Here is a 17,248-nt window from a genome sequence, read left to right as displayed (position 1 = left end):
ACAGCTGGTAATAGGGAACCCAAGGTCAAGAAGGGAGAGTGCTGACATGTGATAGGGTTGTTAACCAATGTCATAAAACAATATGTATACTAACGGTTTAATGAGAAACTATTTGTTCTGTAAACCTTCATCTAAAGTACAATTTAAAAAAAGCAAAAAATAAAATAAAAACAATTTTCTAGAAGGGAGAGAGTTGATGTGTGGTGGGGTTGTTAACCATTGTCATACAACAATATGTATACTAACGGTTTAATGGGAAACTATTTGTTCTGTAAACCTTCACCTAAAGTACAATTTAAAAAAAGCAAAAAATAAAATAAAAACAATTTTCTGAGGTAGGCATTGTTGATACCGTGGTCACATAACTATGAGGGACCCAAGACTCAGGTATAGTCGCTTGTTCAAGGTCACAAACAATAAGAAGGAAAGAATGTAGAGAAGACATACTGCTTCCCAACCACCTTGGCCCCTAAAGGACACACTTTGCTTCCATTCACATCCATTGCTAAGAATGAGTCACATAGCCCCACATAAGTGCAAAGGCTGCTGGGCAATTTAGTGCCTGGCTGGTTTGCTTCTTAGCAGAGATATTGCTATGCTATGGGAGGGAGGGCACAAGTAATTTGGTGGCTAGTTCATTGTCTCTGCCATGCCATGATTGAGCTGTCCACTAGAAATAAAACGTGGGCCACATATGTAATTTTCAATTTTCTAGTGGGAGGCCTGGAAGGGAGCGGTGGTCAATATTTTAATTGTATTATTATCAGATCTACCATATAGTCCATTATGTTCTCTTTCCCTAAGAGATATGTGTCCTTTAGGGGCCAAAGTGGTTGGGAAGTAGTAGAAATTGGTATGAAAAGTTAAAAAGAAACTGTGGGGGCTACCTAATAAATATGGGTTTGAACAAAGAAAATGTATCCAGCAAATGAAGTTTTTGAGGGCTTAATGACTTCTGAATTGGTTTTCAGGTTGTGCCAGGACACGAAAACAGCCTTCATACGGTGGGATGTGACGTGTAAATGGAATCTGACAAGGATTTGGGGGAACAGCTTCTGGTGGGTGAGAGGAGGACACTGAATATTTAACTAAGGAGAGAAATAAAACTTAAAGGATTATTTTGTGATAAAATTAAGTTTTAAAGCCAATCTCATCGTTCCTTTTTGCCTTGCATTAATGTAGGTAATACACATCAATCAAAAAAAAATTTTTTTTGAAATAACTGCTGAGTTGTGACACCTTGTTTTTAAACCACAAATATTATACAATTTTCAGAACCAGGGCCAAACCACTACACATAATATATTACGGAAGAGTTCTTCAGAAATAATTTATGGGACCAGAGGGTTAGTAGCCACTACCAAATTTTGTTTAGGAATCTGTCCTCCATTTCAGTAGGGAAACAAACATAAAGGCAATGACTAGAACAAGCAAAAGGGAATCTGCAGCATAAGCTGTCTAGAAACCTTTTCTTCCAAGTCATATAAATCATTTCTGTCTGCACTCTGCTGTTGACAAAGCCATTAAAAAAGGCAAAGTAAAGAAAGGTCAGCATCCACAAAAAATCCAGATATCATGGGATGGAAGAGAAGGAGGAGGAAAGAGGGCCAGCTAAGCATTATACATCAAATTTCATTAACAGCATTCAGCAACACAACCAAGTCAAATATATGAGGAGATACCTCACCTGGCTCTGTCAGTCCTGGGGCTTATAAGCAGTGATATAGATGCTAAAGGCACAACCAACACAGTACAAGCCATCTATATAAAAAGTATATGGAAAATCTGGGACAACAGTGTTTTCAAGGCATGAGAAAGCTATTTGTCCTACTTCTTCATCATTTCCTTATTCTCACATCAGTATTTTAAAAAGAAAGACATACAGAAGGGTGGCTGGTAAGTTTCTCCAGAAGCAGTTTCTCTCCAAATAAAATGGCAACAGTGAGCACCTTGTCTAGTTCTGTATCAAAGCCTAAATCACTCTTTTCTTTTAAACTCTACATTTTTTTTCTGGTCCAAGGATTTAAAAACTAACTTAAATTTCCTCAAGCCTCTATGTCCATCTACCAGTTAACAGGGAAGACAAATGATAGAGCAGTGGTTCTCAAACTCAAACGTGCATCCAAAACATCTGGAGGGCTTGTTAAAACATGGTTTGCTGTACCTCCTCCCAGAGTTTCCAGTTCAGTATCTTTAAGGAGAAGCTTTAAGATATAACCCATGTTTGCACCATTGCTCATTTTCACTTTCTGATAGGGTCTATTCTTTCAGCCTGGGTCCCAGACAGAAGAAGAACCAAAGCTTACCCATGATGGACTTGAAATGTATGTGAGAAATAAACATTTGTTATAAGCCACTGTTATAATCTGAGAAGCTGGACTATATGAAGAAGAACGTGGCATCAGGATTGAAGGAAGACTCATTAACAACCTGAGATATGCAGATGACACAACTTTGCTTGCTGAAAGCAAAGAGGACTTGAAGCACTTACTGATGAATATCAAACACTACAGCCTTCAGTATGGATTACACCTCAACATAAAGAAAACAAAAATCCTCACAACTGGACCAATAAGCAACATCATGATAAACAGAGAAAAGATTGAAGTTGTCAAGGATTTCATTTTAGTTGGATCCATAATCAACGCCCATGGAAGCAGCAGTTAAGACATCAAACGACATATTGCATTGGGCAAATCTGCTGCAAAAGATCTCTTTAAAGTGTTGAAAAGCAAAGATGTCACTTTGAGGGCTGTGGTGCGCCTGAACCAAGCTATGGTATTTTCAGTCACCTCATATGCATGCAAAAACTGGACAATGAATAAGGAAGACCCAAGAAAAATTGATGCCTTTGAATTATGGTGTTGGCGAAAAATATTGAATATACCGTGGACTGCCAGAAGAACAAACAAATCTGTCTTGGGAAAAGTACAGCCAGAACGCTCCTTAGAAGCAACGATGGTGAGACTTTGTTTCACGTACTTTGGACATGTTATCAGGAGGGACCCGTCCCTGGAGAAGGACATCATGCTTGGTAAAGAAGAGGGTCAGTGAAAAACAGGAAGACCTTAATGAGATGGATTAACACAGTGGCTGCAACAATGGGCTCACACATAACAATGATTGTGAGGATGACGCAGGACTGGGCGGTGTTTCGTTCTGTTGTACATAGGGTTAGTGTGAGTCGGAACTGACTCAATGGCACCTAACAACAACAAATAAGCCATTGAGATTTTGGGATTGTTATTGTAGCATTGGAGCCCTGGTGGTACAGTGGTTAAGAGCTTGGCTGGTAACCAAAATGTCTGCAGTTTGATTCCACTAGCCGCTCCTTGGAAACCCTATCGGGCAGTTCTACGCTGTCCTATAGGGTCACTATGAGTCGAAACTGACCTGACGGCAACAGGTCTTGGTTTTGGGTATTGTAGCATTAACTGTGCTCATGCATAACCTGTACATGGATCAATAGGCAATCATTCAAACAGAACAAGGGGATACTGTGTGGTTCAGTATTGGAAAAGGGTTGTATCCTTTCACCTTACTTATTCAGTCTGTATGCTGAACAAATTATCCAAGAAGCTGGATGATATGAAGAAGAATGCAGCATCAGGATTGGAGGAAGACTCATTAACAACCTTCGATATGCAGGTGATACTTCCTTACGTGCTGAAAATGAAGATGACTTGAAGCACTTACTGATGAAGGTCAGTATGGATTACACCTGGAATGTAAAGAAAACGGGACTGATAAATAGCATCATAATAAATGGAGAAAAAATTGAAGTCAACGATTTCATTCTACTTGGATCAACAATCAATGTCTTTTCAATCGACTCATATGCATGTGAAAGTTGGATAGTGAAAAACTAAGAAAAATTGATGCGTTTGAACCATGGTATTGGCAAAGAATATTGAATATACTGTGGACTGCCAAAAGAACGAACACATCAGTCTTAGAATAAATACAATCAGAATGTTCCTTAGAAGCTAGGATAGAGAGACTTCGACTCACTTACTTTGGCCATGTCATCAGGAAAGACCAATTTCTAGAAAAGGACATCCTGTTTAGTAGAGGGTCAGCAAAAACAAGGCTATTGTGTCAATGAGAAGGATTGACACAATAGCTGCATCAATGGACTCAACATACCAACAATCATGAAGATGGTGCAGAATCAGGCAACATTTTGTTCTGTTATACATAAGGTCGTTTGTCTTAGTCATCTAGTGCTTCTATAACAGAAGTACCACAAGCGGATAGCTTAAACAAAGAGAAATTTATTCTCTCACAATCTGGTACGTTACAAGTCCAAATTCAGGGCGTCAGCTCCAGGGGAAGGTTTTCTCTGTCGGCTCTGGAGGAAGATCCTTGTGATCAGTCTTCTCTTGTTCTGGGAACATCTCAGCGCATGAACCTCAGGTCCAAAGAACGCGCTCTGCTCCTGGCACTGCTTTCTTGGTGGTATGAGGTCCCCAACTCTCTACTTGCTTCCCTTTCCTTTTATCTCTTGTAAGATAAAAGATGGTGCAGCCCACACCCCAAGGAAACTCCCTTTACATTGGATCAGGGATGTGACCTTAGTAAGGGTGGTGTTACAATCCCACCCTAATCCTCTTTAACATAAAATTGCAATCACAAAATGGAGGCCAACCACACAATACTGGGAATCATGGCCTAGCCAAATTGATACACACATTTTTGGGGGGACATAATTCAATCCATGACAGTCGTCATGAGTTGGAACTGACTTGAAGGCAACTAACAAGAAGATTGTAGCATAAGTTAACTTATCCTAATACTGACTCCTTGTATTAAGTATACTCGGTATTCTACTCCAGATTTGTCTTTGCGTGAAAACCAAAGGAAAAGAAAATAAATGGAAAGGCAGTTAATATTCCATTTATTTTAGGCTTGTTCTGTGTATATATGCATATGTGCTATTCATACGCCCACTAAGAGCTCTGTGATCATGTGCAAACTACTTAACAAACTCTCTGTCCACACGAGTAGACAGCAAATAGGGGCAGAGGCCATCTACTTGTGCTGTTTGTTAACCAAAAATAAATCTGGACAAAGGTCACCTTGTTAAGAGATGAGTGAAAAGAAAAAAAAAATGAAGCACACAAACACCAACCATGGAAAAGAAAGAAGAGCATACTTCGGAAAATGATTGACTGCAAAATCCAAAAGAAAAATTTCAAGGCTAATTTAGCATCCTATTCCAAGTAGACAGGGCTTTTATAAAATGTGGTACTACCAGGTAGTATGGACTCTGAAAGGGAAATTTTGCAAAAGGTAAAAAGAATATCAAAATGTCAAGCGGGAAAGCTCTAAGAATGAAGACATACTACCTTTGGGGTGGGTGAATGGGTGTGTTGTTGTTGTTGGGTGCAGTCAAATTGATTCCGACTCATAGCGACCCCATGTGACAGAGTAGAAGTGCCTCATAAGGTTTTCTAGGCTGTAAACTTTACGGAACAGATCACCAGGTCTTTCTCCCCACCCCCAGCCCCCAGCTGCTGGGTGGGTTCGAACCCGTCACCCTTTTGGTTAGCAGCCTAGAGCTTAACTGTTGCACCACCAGGGCTCTTTGAATGGGATGTGGGAGAAGCGAAATCAAGAGAGTAGATAAAAGATGAGTCGATATTTTGATTTGGATAGTGGAGAGATGTTGGTACCATCAACCTATTTGGGGAAGCCCAGAGGGGAGGCTTCCTTTTGGGGAGGGGGGTAGAAGCTGAATTTGAGGCTGTGGGGAATGGTTAGAGGTTACGGGAGTGGTTAGGGATTGAGTAGGCTGGGAGAGACTCCACAGAGGTGCAGGTTCAGGTGACCGGGCTGGAAGGGCTTTGAGGGCCAAGCCAGGAAAGCTGGACCATGAGTTCCAGGCAGTGGGACCTCAAGGACTGAAAGGCCTACTCCCATCTGGCATTCACCACATTTGTGCTCTCATCTGCACAAGACTGAACGGCCCACGAGACACTCAGCAAGCTCTTGTCCGTGAGTAGGGGTGACCTCCAAAACCCCCATCCTCAACTCCCAGAACCCTTGGACCACGAGATCTGTCTCGGGTCGCCCAGTGCGTTCTCTTCTTGGGGCGGGCGGGCGTTACCGAGCCCAGCCGCTGAGGCCGGAGTGGCCGAGGTGGGAACGCCCGACAGGGGGCGCAGGCGCTCCGACCGAAGCTGCGCGGGCGGGGCACCCTCACGCGGAGAGAATTGAGATTAGGGATCGGCGCGAGAATGGGTTGAGCACGAGGCCGCAATCGGTGGGCGGGGCCAAGGCGGGGGCGGGGCGAGGTGGTTCCGGAAGGAAGTAGTTCCGAGTCCCGCGGCGTCGTTGGGGTATTCGTGGTGCGGCTTCTGTGATAGGCAGCGTCGGCGTGAGTGTGAGGGGCGAGGCCCTCGGGCCGGCGTCGGCGTGGTCGGCGTGGTCGGCAGCGGCAGCGGCGGCGGCAGTTGGCCGGGACTTCCCAGCCGGGTAAGCGGCCCTGGTGGCGGGCGGGGAGAGAAAGCCCGGGTCCGCGAGGAGGGCGTGCCCGCCGTCCGGGAGGGGAGGTTCTGTGTGGCGGGTGGGGTCGCGGGGAGGATGCGGCGGCTCGACTCCGGCTCCCTGGGGATCGCTCCCATGCGCCCTTGAGGCCCCTTGGCCGGCCCCTTCCTTTAGACTCGGCCACCCGGGCACCTGCAGCCGCGGCCCTGATCCTCCCTCGTCGTCGGAAAGGCTGTGGCCCCAGCGTCTCCGAGTGTCTTTCATGGCGGGGCGGTGGGTGCGGCGCGGTGTTCGTGGACGGTGCCCTTATCCCTGAGGCGGCCCCTGACGCGTCGCCTGCGGGACCCGAGCCGAGAAGCACCCGCTTTGTCCTTCTCCCGAGGCGCTCCTGCCGCCGAGCGGCACGTTCCTCTGGTAACGTCGAGAATATAAGTGGTGAAAGCTGCTCTTAATCCTGCATTGCCAAGTATAACTTGTCTTTTTAAAAACATCTACTGAAAATCGGCGCATCTCTTGGGCTTCTCTAGGGTGTATGAGGAAACTGGGCCAGTCACTGTCAGGATTGTCCTGTCGATGAGTCGGAGGGAGGCTTATCCCCGAAATATTTCCTAATGAGGTGCTTTTAGAGCTGCCAAGTCTTAGGTGATTGCTTTTCTTTTCTGGAATAAATTAAAAACTACAGGTAGACATCAAGGTGGTCCCTTAGCTTCTGGCCAGGCAATCTTATATCCTTTTTCTCAGTGTGAACAGGTAGGAATTAAAGGCTAGAATTTGAAAAAGAAAAGGTTTTAGTGTCGATTCATAATGCGTGCTTTATTTTTCAATGGTATTTTAATCTTAATGGTAAAGTAATTTTTAAATGATATTTTAATGGTGCGGTTACTAAAATTTTCTTTTGAAAGCCCCGCTGTTTCAACCCCCCCCCCAAAAAAAAACCCTTTAAAATGTCTTTTTGGAAAGGTAAGAAATTTACTTACAAAATACAATGAAGAAAATACCGTTTCACCACTCCAAATAATTGTTGATATCGTTATACTGGGTATACATCTCTAATCTTTTTCTATGCAGAGATAAATACATGGATTCTCTTTTTGTAACCAGTTTTTTTCTGACTACCATTATAGGGTTGTAATAATTTATTTAATTAGATTGTCCCAGATTTTCTCAGCTTAAACACATGGATAAATGTAGATAAAGCCTGTGCATTTCCACGATTACTTAATATACATTCCTAGATGATGAAATTGCTGGGCAGAGTATGCACATAAAGGTTTGTGTGTGTGTGTGTGTGTGTTTAATGTGAATCGCTCGATTTCCCTTTGAAAAGGATGTGCCATTTTGCACTCCCACCAACAATCTGTGAGTATCTTCTCCCCCACCCCCAAGCAAAAAGCAAGATTTACAGATTTTCTATAGAAGCACTCTTGGTCATTTATGCGTTTCTTTCCAACCAAGTACAGGTATCCTACTCTAGTTCTCATCTATTTTCTTATTTGTTGATAGCAATTCAGCTTCTCTTATTTTGCCTTTACCTGTTTAGTCAAGACTATGAAATTTATTTAGTGAGGCAAAGGCATAATGAACAGGAGATTTGAAGTAGAACTTCCTTGAATTCAGTATATCTGATTACCTTGAACAAGTTACTTTTCTAAGTGAATTAGAGATTATTGTACATTTGTTTTACCTTTCTTGTGGGATGGTGTTTAAGGTCAAATGAAATGTTTATGAAAAGTAGATTTAAACATACTTTGTTTTATTGCTATTTCCATCTTGTAAAAATTTCAGAGCACAGAAGCATCTTGAGATTCATAAATCTTTAAAGTACATTTCTGAATTCAAAAAGTTATTCTGTGGTACATTATGCCCTCGCACACTTTCACTCTTTAAAGTTTTATAGTGCTGCTCTGGATTATATTCAAAATGATACCGAGTTATGAAATTGGATAAATGAATGAATCGGCACAAATATTTAGAGGCATTGTTAGGGCCTGAGAGGGACAGATAGAAAATGAAATAAAACACAACCCTTGGTCTCATGATAAATAAAACCTAGTCTTTGTGACCTACAGGGTATGGACTGCCCAGGCAACTAGAGGGCATAAAAGCTGCCTTCCAAATTTAGACGTGATGCAAGATGTCAACTATTGTCAAGTATGCTAAAGTCCACTTCTGCCAACTGAGCATTTGAGCAAATGACCAGGCATTCTCCACAGGGTCATCTTTCTGAAGGTAGGACTTACAAGTCTGAGAACTTAGTATTGGAAGTCAGAGAACCTGGATTCTAGTTTTAGGTCCTTCACTTGAGGCAAATGGGTTAACCTTTCTGAGGCTTGGTTTCTTCACCTATGAGGTGAAGGTAATTCCAGCTTCCTTCAAGGCTTGTTATGACGATTAAATGAGATAATATTTGTGAAACACTTAGTGACCAGGAAGTACTGGCATTCATGTGATCAGTCTTATCCACAGAAGACAGGTTCTCCAGGAAAGAAACTAGGTTTTTCCAACCTTGTATTTCTAGCCCATAGCAATCATTGGCATATAGTAGTCTTGCTGAGTTAACATTAGATGTGACCGTTAATAAAAATTCAGTTTGGACCAATGAAGAAGGTAATATATAAGAGTGAAATATTGAGGAAAATTGACTACTTTATTTGGAATTAATATTAAGGAATCAGAGGAAACACTGAACTATTTGGACCTAGACTCATCTCTACTATGACTCTCATTCTACTATATATCCCTCCGTATCAACAATAAACCTACTCAAGTCACTCCCATTTCAAAACCTCCTCCCTAGACCTCGTATCACCCTCCTCCAGCCGATACCCTGTTTTTGTCCTTCCCTTCCCAGCCAGATTATTGAAGGAGTCTTCTACTCTGTAATTGGCTTTCTTAGTTTTCTGACCCTCCACTCAGTCCTTGAGCCATGCATTAACAATTTTTCTTTCTTTTATTTGACCTCTGTGCAGCATTTGCTGAGTTCCCTTCTTGAAACATCCTTCTTTGGTTTCTGAGATTCTGCACTCCAGGGTTCCCTCCTCCTTCACAGACTGTTCCTTCTCAGAGAGTGGTGTTTGTAATCTTCCTAGATGGTTGGTGGTGTTCCTGCAGGCTGATCCTTCTCGTGCTATACTCTATCTTTGGAATAATTTATAGAGCATTGAGGCTATCTGGTGTTTGAAGGTTTGGTAGAATTCCCTTCTGAAACCATCTGAGCCTGATGCTTTTTCATGGGATATTTCCTTACATATATTATGTTACTTGTAATATTATAATATTTAAATGTTTTTAATATAAATATATAATATCATATTGTAGTATTTCCTTAATATTCTATTTCTTTTATGGAAATTGGTCTGTTTAAGTTTCCTAACAAATGAGATCAGTATTGGTAATTTGTATTTCTCTAGGAAATTATCCTTTTCATATGGGTTTTCAAATTTATTTGTGTACAGCCCTACAAAGTAATCACTTATGAGTTTAAAGTTTTCTTCTATTTCAGTGGTTATTTCCCCCTTGTCATTTTTTTATGTTGTATATTTGTGCTTTCTCCCTGTTTTTCTTGATCAAATTATGTAGTGATTTATCTATTTTTCCAAAAATAGCAAAATTTTAAATTATTAATCAGATCTATTTTTGTATTCTCTTCATTAGTTTCTGCTTTTTATTATTTCCTTTCGTATGCTTTCTTTTGGTTTGCTTTGCTATTTTTTAGTTTTTTGAACTTGGAATTTATTTTTATTCTTTCATTTTTATTGATAAATATTTTTAATGTAATGGATTTTCTTCTTACCACTGCTTTGAATGCATCCCATAGAATCTGATAATGTAGTATTTTCATTGTCACTATTTCTTTAAAAATCTGTAATTTCAGTTATAGAATACCCAGGAGTTGTTTAATAAGAGGTTTTTAAATATCTAGGTGAAAGGGCAGGGCATTTCTGCTTTTTATTTTTGTTAATAAATTCTAGTTTCATTGCATTATGATCAGAGAGTGTTGTTTGTAATATTTCTACTTGAAGGAAGTTACTGATGTTTTATTTGTGTACTAATATATGATCATTTTTGGTAAATGTGGTGTGGTCACTTGAGAAGAATGTGTATTCTCTAGTATCAAGGTGTAGAGTTTGATAAATATCCATAAGATCTACCTTCTTGATTATGTTGTTTTGATCATCTATCTCCTTATTTTTTGAACTACTTTATTTGTCTTGTCCTAAGAAGTGTATTAAAGTCTCCTATTATTAGTGTTTCTATCTATGTCTCCTTACATCTGTTGTAATTTTTGTTTCATCATGGTGGTTGCTGTGTTATATTCATATACATATGTATATTCATATGTGTTATATCTTGTCTTCATTGTGGAGTGTGACTTTCAGCGTTAAAAAGTGTACTTTGTCACAGTTAATGCTTTGGGGCTTTGAATTTCACTGATACCGGAATTGCGACTCCTGCTCTTTTTTATCCCTTTTGCCTGGTATACTTTGTCCATTCTTTTATTTGTAATCTTTCTGAATGTATATTTTGTTATATTTGCTGTTTCTTTCTCTATGGGTTGTGTAGTTTTCCTCTTTTATTTAAAAAATTGGGGGCATGTATTTAGGAAGGATTGTATTTTTGTTCTAGTGGTTACCTTTGTACTTACACCTTTTTTTAATGCCCTTTCTCCCGTTTTCTCATTTAACCTTTGTGTGTGTGAGAGAGAGAAATACATTTTATTTATTTTATTTGTGTAATCAAAGTAGGGTAATGATAGGCAACAGCAGGTTTCTGCTATTTGCTTTCAGCTCCTTACTGAAGAACTGGTGATGACACCCATCCCCTATGGCCAAGAGAATCATCCACTCTCTGGTCTACTCAGATATGGCTTCCCCTTCTCTCCCATCTGCTGATCAGTCTTTTATTCTATGGGCTCTAACCTGGTGCAGTTCCGTGCTAGGAGTATGGCAGCTTTGTTGCAAAGGCTTTCCTGGGGAATTCTTTCTTACTCTTTGTATTTGTAAATGCTGAGTTCACATTTATTATGGAATCTGTCAGTTGATCTTTATTTTTTTTTTTTTGGTAACAGCTTTTTTGATACATAATTCACATACCATACAATTTACCCATTTAAAGTGTACAAGTCAGTGGTTTTTAGTATATTCACACAGTTGTACAACCATCATTACAGACTATTTTAGAACATTTTTATCATCCCCAAAAGAAACCCCATACCCTTTAGCTGTCACTCCCCATTTTTCCCCCAGCCCTTCCAGGCCAGGCAACTACCAATCTACTTTGTGTTTCTATGATTTGCCTATTCTGACTTTTTTTCACTTGGCATAATGTTTTCAAGGTTCATCCATGTTGCAGCATGTAGTAGTACTTCATTCCTTTTTATGGCTGAGTAATAGTCCATTGTATAGATATAAAGGATCCCTGGTGGCGCAGTGGTTAAGTGCTCAGCTGCTAACTGAAAGGTCAGCTGTTTGAACCCACCAGCCACTCTGTGGGAGAAAGATGTGGCAGTCTACTTCCATAAAGTTTTACAGCCTTGGAAAACGTATGGGGCAGTTCTACCCTGTCCTATAGGGTTGCTGTGAGTCGGAATCACTTCGACGACAGTGGGTTTGGTTTGGGTTTTTGGTATGGATATACCACATTTTGTTTATCCATTCTTCGGTTGATATGCGTTTGGGTTGTTTTTACTTTTTGGCTATTATGAATAATGCTTCTATGAACATTCATGTACAAGTTTTTGTGTAGACATATGTTTTCATTTCTGTTGGGTATATGCCTAGGAATGGAACTTCTGGGTCATATGATAGCTTTTATGTTTAACCATTTGAAGAATTGCTAGACTGTTTTCCAAAATGGTTGTACCATTTTAGATTCCTACCAGCAGTGTATGAGGGTTCCATTTTCTCAAGATCCTCACAAACACTTGTTCTTGTCTTTTTTTTTTATTATTGTCATCCTAGTGGGTGTGAAGTAGTATCTTGTGGTTTTGATTTGCTATTTCCCTGATGGCTATTGATGTTTGAGCATCTTTTATGTGCTTAGTGGCGATTGGCATATCTTCTTATGAGAAATATTTATTCATGTCCTTTGCTGATGTTTAAATTGGTTTATTTGTTTTTTTATTGTTGAGTGGTAAGAGTTATTTATATATTTTGGATACTACTCCCTTATCAGATGTATGATTTGCAAAGATTTTCTTCTATTCTGTGGGCTGTCTTTTCACTTTCTTTATGGTGTCCTTTGTAGCACAAACATTTTTAATTTTGATGATGCCCAATTTATGAATTTTTTCTTTCATTGCTTGCGGTTTTGGTGTCATATCTTAAGAAACCATTGCCAAATCCAGGGTCACAAAGATTTATCCCTGTGTTTTCTTCTAAGAGTTTTATAGTTTTAACTCTTACATTTAGGTTTTTCATCCATTTTTTGAGTTAATTTTTATATGTGACGTGAGGTAGGAGTTCAGCTTTATTATTTAGCATGTGGGCATCCATTTGTCCCAGCACCTTTTGTTGACTTATTTAATCTTTTAATACTGGTTTATCAGGATGTGTTTTCCCCCCAACATCCTTTAAATCCACCTAGCTGCTCCTCAGGAGAAAGATGTGGCAGTCTGCTTCCCTGAAGATTACAGCCTTGGAAACCTTATGGGGTAGTTCTACTCTGTTTCTATAGGGTCACTGTGAATCAGGATCACCCCAGCAGGAACAGGTTTATTGCCTACACAACAGTGAACTTTTTCTATTATTCTATCTTACTCTGTTTTCTTCCATTTTTTTAGTTGCAGTATTTCTACTTTGTCACAGTGTGCAACAATTTTACATTAGTCTTGAACCCTCATCCCCATCTTTTAGTCTTATATGTACATTTACATATTTTAAAATGTTCGCCGTCAGTTCTGTTGCTAAAGTTTTCCCAGTAATCATTTGGTTGGATGAAGTTCATCCTCTAATAGGTTGCTCAGGAACGGTTAGTGACTGCAGAATTTCTTAAATTCTTGTATGTTCAAAATCTTTTTTATCACCTTGATATTTGAGGAACGCAGTTTGGCTGGCATAAATTCTTTAGTTCACGCTTACTTTCTTTGAGTTTTTTGTTTTTTTCTTATGCTGCTCAATTTACTGCTTTGCTTTGTATGTTGGTTTTGAAAAATCTGATGCTGGTCTAATTCTTTTGGATTTGTATGTTATTCTTTTTACCTGATCATCTTAAAGATTTTATCTTTACCTTTGAAATCAAATAGTTTTTAGTAGGCAACATCTCAGAGTTGATTGTTCTGAGTTAATTTTCCCAGGTACCTCGTGAGCCCTTCATTGTGTAGATTCAGGTATTTTCTACTTCTGGAAGGTTTTCTTGAATTAGTAGTTTCAAATATTAGTTCAGTTCTATTGTTTAGTTTTTCTTCTCTAGGAACTGTAGTAATACAAATATTATTCCTTCATTGTCTGTCTTCTGTTTCCACTACTATCTCTCTGACTCTTTTTACTCTTCTCTTTCTCTTTTTAACATCATTTTCATTGTCTTGATTGTTGTTTTCCGGCCTTTCTTTGATGTCCCTTAATTAAGTTTTCATTTGAGTCTGTTTTTCCTTGGGCATCTTGTAATTTATTCTCTATTTTTGACATAATTTGATCTTCTGTTTTTTTTTCCTGAGTTCAGTTAACTTTCCCCCCCATTTTCCCTTTTTTTTTGTTTTGATCTATTTCTGTTCTTACTTTTTGATTTTTTTTTCTTTTTTCCTGTATAAAAATTTATGAATACATTGCTATGTGACTCTAATTGCTCTTACCATGCAGTGACAGCACGCTCTTCCTTTCCACCCCTGACTCCCCATGTCCATTTAACCAGCTCCTAACCCTCTCTGCCTTCCCATCTCACCTCCGGACAGAAGCTGCCCGTTTAGTCTCTTGTATCTACTTGAGATAAGAGGCACACTCCTCATGAGTATCACTTTATGTCCCACAGTCCAGTCCAATCCCTCTCTAAAGAGTTGGCCTTGGAAATTGTTTTCGTTCTGGGCTGATAGAGAATCCAGGGTCTACGCCTTCCGGGGTTTCTTCAGTCTCGGTCAGACCATTAAGTCTGGTCTTTTTACTAGAATTTGTGTTCTGCACCCCACCTTTGTCCTGCTCCATCAGGGACTCTCTGTTGTGTTCCCTGTCAGGGTAGTCATTGGTGGTAGCTGGGCACCATCTAGTTCTTCTGGCCTCAGGCTGATGAAGTCTGTGATTTATGTGGCCCTTTCTGTCTCTTGGGCTATTACTTTCCTTGTATCTTTGATGTTCTTCATTCTTCATTACTCCAGGTGGTTGGGACCAATTGATGCATCTTAGATGGTGGACTCCAGTCACCACTCACCAAACTGTGATGTAGAACATTTTCTTAATGAGCTTTGTTATGCCAGTTGACCTAGATGTCCCCTGAGAGCATGGTCCTCAGACCCCTACCCCTGCTACTCTGTCCCTCCAAGTGTTTGGTTGTATTCAGGAAACTTCTTAGCTTTTGGTTTAGTCCAGTTCTGCTAACTTCCCCTGTAGTGAGTGCTGTCCTTTCCTTCACCTAAGATAATTCTTATCTGCTATCTAGTTAGTAAATAATCCTTCCCCTCCCTCCCCACCCTCCTAACTATCAAAGAATGTTTTCTTCTGTGTTTAAACCTTTTCTTGAGTTCTTATAATAGTGGTCTTATATAATATTTGTCTTTCTGTGACTGACTAAATTCAGCATAATGACCTCCAGCTTCCTCCATGTAATGTTTCACGGCTTCATCGTTGTTCTTTATCGTTGCATAGTATTCCATTGTGCAGATATACCATAATTTGTTTATCCATTTGTCTGTTGATGGGCACCTAGGTTGTTTCCATCTTTTTACTCTTGTGAACAGTGCTGCAGCGAACATGGGTGTGCATATATCTATTCGTGTGACGGGTCTAATTTCTCTAGAATATATATTCCAAGGAGCGGGATAGCTGTGTCGTATGCTACTTCTATTTCTAGCTTTTTAAGGAAGTGCCAAATCGATTTCCAAAGTGGTTGTACCATTTTACCTTCCCACCAACAGTGTATAAGTGTTCTAGTCTCTCCAAACCGCTCCAGCATTTATTATTTTGTGTTTTTTGGATTAATGCTAGCCTTGTTAGGGTGAGATGATATCTCATTGTAGTTTTGATCTGCATTTCCCTAATGGCTAATGATCCTGAGCATTTCTTCATGTGTCTGTTAGCCGCCTGAATATCTTCTTTGGCGAATTGCCTGTTCATATCCTTTGTCCATTTTTTAATTGGGTTATTTGTCTTTTTGTTGTTGAGGTTTTGCAGTGTCTTGTAGATTTTAGAGATTAGTCGCTGATCGGATTTGTCATAGCCAAAAATTTTTCCCAGTCTGTAGGTTGTCTCTTGACTCTTGGTGAAGTCTTTTGATGAGCATAAGTGTTTGATTTTCAGGAGCTCCCATTTATCTGGTCTCTCTTCTGGTGCTTGTGCATTGTTACTTATGGTTCGTATTGTGTTTATGCCATGTATTAGGTTTCCTAGCATTGATCCTATTTTTTTTCCATAATCTGTATTGTTTTAGATTTTATATCTAACTCTTTGATCCATTTGGAGTTAGTTTTTGTGCATGGTGTGAGTTATGGGTCTTGTTTCAGTTTTTTGCAGATGGATATCCAGTTATGCTAGCACCATTGTTGAAGAGACTATCTTTTCCCCAATTAATGGACTTTGGGCCTTTGTAAAATATCAGTTGCTCATAGGTGGATGAATTTATGTCTGGATTCTCAACTCTGTTCCATTGGTCTATGTATACATTGTTGTACCAGTACCAGGCTGTTTTGACTACCGTGGCTGTCTAATAGGTTCTAAAATCAGGTAGTGTGAGGCCTCACGGTTTGTTCTTCTTGAGTAATGCTTTACTTATTTGGGACCTCTTCCCTTTCCATATGAAGTTGGTGATTTGTTTCTCCATCTCATTAAAAAATGCCAGTGGAATTTGGATCGGTATTGCATTGTATCTGTAGATCGCTTTGGGTAGAACTGACGTTTTCACAATGTTGAGTCTACCTATCCATAAGCAAGGTATGTTTTTCCACTTATGCAGGTCTTTTTTGGTTTCTTGCAGTAGTGTCTTGTAGTTTTCATTTTATAGATTTTTTACATCTTTGGTTAGATTTATTTCTAAGTATTTTATCTTCTTGGGGGCTAGTGTAAATGGTATTGATTTGGTGATTTCCTCTTCGAGGTTCTTTTTTTTTGGTGTAAGGAATCCAACTGATTTTTGTATGTTTATCTTGTATTGTGAAACTTTGCTGAAATCTTCTATTAGTTCCAGTAGTTTTCTTACGGATTCTTTGGGGTTTTCTATGTATAAGATCATATCATCTGCAAATAGAGATACTTTGTCTTCTTCTCTACCAATTTGGGTGCCCTTTATTTCCCTTTCTAGCCTAATTGCTCTGGCTAGAACCTCCAGCACAGTGTTGAATAAGAGTGGTAATAAAAAGCATCCTTGTCTGGTTCCCGTTCTCAAGGGGAATGCTTTCAAAGTCTCTCCATTTAAGATGATGTTGGCTGTTGGCCTTGTATAAATGCCCTTAATTATATGGAGGAATTTCCCTTCTCTTCCTGTTTTGTTGAGAGTTTTTATCATGAATGGATGTTGGACTTTGTTGAATGCCTTTTCTGCATCGATTGATAAGATCATGTGGTTGTTGTCTTTTGTTTTATTTATGTGATGGATTACATTGATTGTTTTTCTAATGTTG

At 39.6% G+C, this 17,248-nt stretch overlaps 1 protein-coding gene across 1 annotated transcript in view; it reads left to right on the top strand.

Annotated features, from left to right (window-relative positions):
- The first annotated feature begins 6,884 nt into the window (after positions 1 to 6,884).
- BCLAF3 (BCLAF1 and THRAP3 family member 3) overlaps positions 6,885 to 17,248 on the top strand; it is a 97,841-nt gene continuing 87,477 nt past the window's right edge. Inside the window, exon 1 of the mRNA XM_023737271.1 lies at positions 6,885 to 6,903. The gene's annotated coding sequence lies outside the window, so the exon portion shown is untranslated. The remainder of the gene's footprint in view (positions 6,904 to 17,248) is intronic.

Source organism: Trichechus manatus, unplaced genomic scaffold (genome assembly GCF_000243295.1).
Source record: "Trichechus manatus latirostris isolate Lorelei unplaced genomic scaffold, TriManLat1.0 scaffold00100, whole genome shotgun sequence".
Classification (NCBI taxonomy): domain Eukaryota; kingdom Metazoa; phylum Chordata; class Mammalia; order Sirenia; family Trichechidae; genus Trichechus; species Trichechus manatus.
The sequence above is the reverse complement of the archived record's forward strand: the minus strand, read 5'-3'. Positions and strand labels throughout refer to the sequence as shown.